We start from the raw sequence: 6,144 nt of genomic DNA on the forward strand, positions 1-6,144 counted from the left end.
GTCCAGTCTTCAGCACCTCTTTTACAAAAATAAACAAACAGTAAGGTTGAGAGCTCGCCAACGTGTTACTCCAAAGATGTGTCGCCAGCTAGTGGCAGAAGACACACACATATGCCCAGTTCCAAAAAAACTGCCTTCCCAATACACCTGCAACAAACAGCTTCTGGATTGTTCCAGGGTGGGGCGAGGCAGCTCTGAGAGACAGTGCAGCCTTCTTGGGGAATTCCATTTACAAATAGGAAACTAATTTTCATACCTAACCACAGCCCCACCATAATTGCATCCATGCCTCCTAAACTGGCTTGGATAGAATTTTAAACAATAATCCTTTGTGGACCTAACTGGTCCTTCTCATCTCTCCCCAAACACACATATCAAACTGCCCCTGGCATTAAGGGAGTAGGAGTCGTTTGCCGAAAGCTCTTAGCTCCTCACTTCCATGAACCCAGGAAGTGGCTACCAGGTGACAATATGGCATTCCCCAGCAGTTGCGGCTGCACCTTCCTGCTGGGAGCAGCCCTGGCTTTACTTCAGTGCCCCAAAATGGTTCAAGATAGCAGATGCAACAGAAAAAAAAAAGTAAGCCTGTCATGAAAATTATTTATCTAGCGGTCCCTTCCTTTGAACGGGAAAGGATCGACTGTGTTTACAAAACCTGGGGTCTTTTTTTAAGCTATTGTTTAGTTAACGTTTCTGACACCAGCCCTGGAGGTGCTGGTTCACTTTCTGCATGCAAAACTTCTCAAGGAGAGCCCAAGGTGACACTAATAACAGCTGTCAACCCGCAGAGAGGTAATTATAAAGCCATGATTAAAACAAAACAAAGCCTCAAATGTCACAGCCTTCTTCAACGGAACACGGGTTTGACAGGGAACCGGACACCAGACCGCCCCCTGAATACACCCCAGGAATAATGACCCAGCACATCCTCCGCAGGGCCCTGACTCAGAAACACCCCCCCTCCCCCGCAGGGGGCAGAGAGTATCCTGTGCTCTGATGTTGCAGCCTGGAGCCCAGCTAGTTGCAACAAGCCCTCTAACCTGCCACCTCTTGGGACTCACCAGCCTGGCTGCCTGATCCTCTGTAGATTCCTGGGCCCTTTCCCCTAGAGCCAGATCTACAGTGAAGCCAACCCAGCAACCACCCCTGCCTCCTCTTCCCTCCCCCTCCCCAGAGCAGTTTTCTGCAACCATGTTTGGGAAATTCTAGTTTAGAAAATTCTGACCACTTGGCTGTAGGGTTTGCTTGGAAACTTAGCCATCAGAGGATTAAGGCCACGGCAGAGGTCCTGAACCCTAGGCTTGTGTGGCCTGGTTCTGGACTGGGAGTATAACTCAGTTGGAATAGTGTTTACTTGTGCAATGCGCCCACATGATGAAGTTGGGCACAGTAATTTGTACCTGCAATGCCAGAACCAGGGAGGTCGAGACGGCTAGGTCCCAAGAGTTCCCTGACTACCTAGCCTCATGACCAGCAAGCCCGGGTCAAAGAGATACCCTGACTCAAATACCTAAGGTTCTCTCTGCCCTGAAGTTTTGACAGAAAATCTCTGAGTTGAGAGTAGCTGCAGGAACCGATGGTATTTCAATGGGCTGTGACTGACCTGGGGGCAAGAACTGTCTTAAAGGTGTGGAAGATCCTGATAGGTCAAGCAAGACCCATAGAGAATGACAGACCTGGGCACATACCCAAGCTCCAGCTACATTCTAGGGCCCGACCCTAAAGCAGACCCCCAGCCAGACCCATAGTACCCATGTCTTATTGGAAATGTCAAAACTCAACCCTGGTCGGGTCTGTCAATCAGTCTGTCTGCACTTGACCCGACTCCCTGAGAACTCTACACTGGCTGAGGACACCCGCTCTACACCCCTGGGTCCCAGCTTCCTCCAGCAAAAGAGAGAGGTGACCTCCTTCTTCGAGGACATCAAGAAGAGTGACAGAACCCAGCACGTTGCAGGCCTTTGATTAGCAGGCTGCCTTGTTCTCCTGCCTCCCTTGTCCCACTCCACAAGGACAGTGGAAAGAGTGTCACCCTTCCCATCTGCTCCTCTCCATCCTGGGGATGTAGCTGAATTACAATGTAAGAAAAACACTTTTTTTTTTTTTTTTTGCTTTTTCTAGACAGGGTTTCTCCGTAGCTTTTTGGTTCCTTGGTTCCTGTCCTGGAACTAGCTCTTGTAGACCAGGCTGGCCTCGAACTCACAGAGATCCACCTGTCTCTGCCTCCTGAGTGCTGGGATTAAAGGTGTGCACCACCACCGCCCTGCCTAAGGAAAACACTTTCACCTAGAAAGCTCAAACCCTCCTGCTTCCAGCTGTGAGCCTCCAAGGAGATAGGAGGGGCCACCAGGGAGGGAGGGGCATCCAGATCTTCTTATCCACCCTCCAGTGAAAGGCCTGGGAGTGAAAAAAGGCCAAGGGTGGCTGCAAGAGTCTGTCAAGCAAGGACAAAGGAACAGAAATGACAGACCCCAAAAGTGAGAAAGTCCCTGCCTCCTAGTAGAGATGACAGAACACTTTGTTTGCCCTAAGCTTGCATAGACTCGGTGGGTCTCAGGTTCCACCAAGCCCCAGCACTGCAAGGAAAACAGAGCTCCACATCACTAGTTTCTCCAAAACACTGACCCCCACCCCAGAATGTCACAACCATTGTCAAGGGCTCCCCATGTTTTATGCTAAACAGTTTATAAGAACTACCACAATAATCTTCAGGGCAGCTGTATTAAAGTGGATATTATTGTCATATACACCTCACCACCACTGCTACCACACACACACATACACAACATACATACACACACACAGGAGAGAGAGAGGTTGACAAAAAGTCACACATCAGAAAGTCAAATGCCTAGATTTCTTAAGCTGAGACCCTGGGCCTCTGTACCTGACCTCAGTCTCTATCTCCAATGGCTGGACACCCAGAGGTGAGAGGAGAGCAGACCTGACAGCCTGGAGCACCGTAGAGCCAAGGATATTGTGCAGGGCCCTTTTAAAGAGGAACATATTGTGCAGGGCCCTTTTAAAGAGGAACATATTGTGCAGGGCCCTTTTAAAGAGGAACATATTGTGCAGGGCCCTTTTAAAGAGGAACGTAGTGAATGTGCACCGGAGGTGCTCTTAGTGGTTGCAGCTGAGGACGTACACCCAAGGTCAGTCAGTACAGACGCCTGAAGACTCACAAGTCCTGGTGATTACAGTCTATAGACGTCTCAATAGTGTGTTATTCTCACGCTGGGGGTGGAGGGGGAGAAGAGGACTTGCCATAACCAAAACCTACATGCCCACCCCCAGAAGCATCTCCTGTGTCCTAGTTAGGATTATTATTGCTGTGATGAAACACCATAGCCAAAAGCAAGTTGGGTGGAAAGGGTTTATTTCAGCTTACACTTCCAGATAACAGTCCGCCACCAAAGGAAGTCAGGACAGGAACTCAAGCAGGGAAGGGATCTGGAGGTAGGAACTGATGCAGAGGCCATAGAAGGGAGCTACTTACTGGCTTGCTCCTCATGGCTTTGCTCAATCTGCTTTCTTAATAGAACCCAGGACCGCCAGCCCAGGGATGACACCAACCACCATTGGCTGAGCACTCCCCCATCAATCACTAATTAAGAAAATAATTACAGGCTTGCCCACAGTCCAATCTTATAGAGGCATTTTTCTTAATTGAGGTTTCTTCCTCTCAGATGACTCTAGCTTGTGTCAAGTTGGTACAGCAAACCAGCAAATCCTAGAAGTAGAGTTTCTGGCTCACGCACAATAAATCAAAGAATGGAGTGAGCCCAGCCCTCAGCCACCATCTCTGCAGTCTAGCAGGACAATGTTTATGGCCCATGAATGGTCTTCATATGAGGCTCTTGGAGGATGTCCCAACAGGCTGGGGCCCTGGTTGTTATTGTGCTATCCTCTCTGTGGTTTACAAACAACAACCGGCAGCCCAGGTTCACCTGAAACTTCAATCCACCACACTTGATTTGGGCTTCCCAAAGCCTGCCAGATACTCCCAGTTCTTTCTCGGTAACAATGTACCAGGGGCGTGGGCTGCAGACCTTGACTGCCCAGCAAATATAAACCCTGAGATCGTGAAGGAAAACAGAACAGAGCAAAGATTTGCCCTTCCTTTCTCTACAGATGGTGGTTATTTTCAACACATCTACCCACGAGAACCCTAGGAACAGGAAGCTTGGGCTTGAGGTGGGTACAGAATTATTTCCCCTCTCTCTCTCTCTCTCTCTTTCTCTCTCTCCTGTGTGTGTATGTATGTGTATGTGAAAGTATATGGGGGCGTAAGAGAAAGACCCTCCATCAGACTCAACGAGGCAAGGTTTTTCAGTCAAACCCAGAGCTTGCCAGTTTGACTAGTCTGCTAGCTGGCTTGCTCTGGGGATCCTGACCTTGCCTTCTGAACCTGGAATGACTTAGGAGCTCCTGTGCCCACCTAGTATTGACTTAGCCTCTGGGGCCATGAATGCCAGCTCTCATGCGTGCATAGCAAGTTCTTTAACCACTGAGCCATCATCCTCCAAACTCGGCTTCATTTCTGTCTTCAAATGTCTCTGCCAGCCTCCATGTCCCTCAGCCCTTACCATTCCAAAGAATCTTGAAATACTCTCGTCTCTCCTTGGATCTTGACAAGCAGAAAATACGGGTCTTCCTCCCCCCCCCACACACACACCCAAAAAAAGCTTGCTCAGACAATAAGCAAACATGGTTAATTAAATAGCATAAAGCCTTAGGAAGATTTACAAATCAGTCTCTTTAGTGCTTCTGCACAGCTTCCTTTGCAAGCATTTCTCCTGGCCCAGACTGAGTCAGCTTCCGGAAAGCCCTGCTGGGGTCACCATGAGGTGAACAGCAGCTCACAGTGGCTCTGGAATGACCCACAGTCACACTTAAGCTGCCTATTAAAAGCCAAGCCCTAACCTGACTTGCAATCTCCCACTCGGCATGGGGAGGAGCTGGCCAAGCTCTGGTTTGGCCCAGAGCTTCCCTGGCTTAAGGCCAGGCTCCCCTGGAGAGGCTCAGAACAGTATAGAACTCATATCAAACCTGGAGATCAGATGATGGATGATGCAGGGGGATTCCACTGAGTGGTGGGCTGGCACTGCCAGAAAACCTGCTGGCATGAGGCTGGGCCTCAGGACTTCACCATCTGCAACTGGCCCTGTATGGTGCTATGTCTGAGTCCTTGGCCAATGATGAAACGTCACCCCTTCAGCCTTCACATCACAGCTGCCTGGCCGCATGTTCAAGGTAGTGACCTGTGAGCTCTTAAATCCTGGGCATACCACTGTTGACCTGTAACTAGTCAAGGCAAACCAAGGCTACTACAGGGATGCCCAGACCACGCCTACATAGTCAGGACCCCTCGGTGGTTTATCCCTAGGGACTAATACTATTCTCTGTTTTCTCACAACCTGGCCCACACTGAGCCAGACATTCCCAGGATTCAGCCCATCTATAGCAGCCGATGCCATTTTGTCTAGTCCATGAGACTAGTAAAGTACGGCATGCAGACTCCATCCCACAGTCCCATCCATGCTGTTTTAAACACGAAGCATCATCTAGTCCTTGTCAGAATGAGCCAGATGGCCAACTTCTAGTAGTGCATTTGCTAGATTCTTCTTGCTCTGTGACAAGCTGGGCAGATCCCCACAGAAAGTCCCATGGGATACACAGAGACTTAACTCAGGTTCTGCAGGGCTGAAGCAGGATGGGCCGGAAGATGCATGCCATGCAATGACTTCCAATCAAATCAATGAGAAGCAGAGCATATCTGAGTGGGCAGCAAAGGGCTCTTCAATGCAGGAGTCTTCCAGCTGTGCACAGATGTGGGGGCTGGGCTGTATTCCTGCGCTAGGTTGGCCTATGTGTCCCTTTCTTTCCTAGCTACTTGTCACTATCTTATCTAAAACTAGGGTTGCTGTTTTCATGTTTCATAAACCTGTCTGCTTGGAAATTCTCTATGGTTAAAAAAATGTAAGATTAAAAAAAAATCTTAGAAAAATAAGCAATTCTTTTATTTCTACTTCAAAATATACTGTATACAATGGGGACCCTAATAAGGAGAGTAGGCCATGAGGTAACTCGATCATAAAAATAAAATAAGGTAAAAAATGATAATTTCCCACTTCAGACCCATCT

This window comes from Microtus ochrogaster, unplaced genomic scaffold, assembly GCF_000317375.1.
Source record: "Microtus ochrogaster isolate Prairie Vole_2 unplaced genomic scaffold, MicOch1.0 UNK26, whole genome shotgun sequence".
In the NCBI taxonomy this organism is placed as follows: Eukaryota; Metazoa; Chordata; class Mammalia; order Rodentia; family Cricetidae; genus Microtus; species Microtus ochrogaster.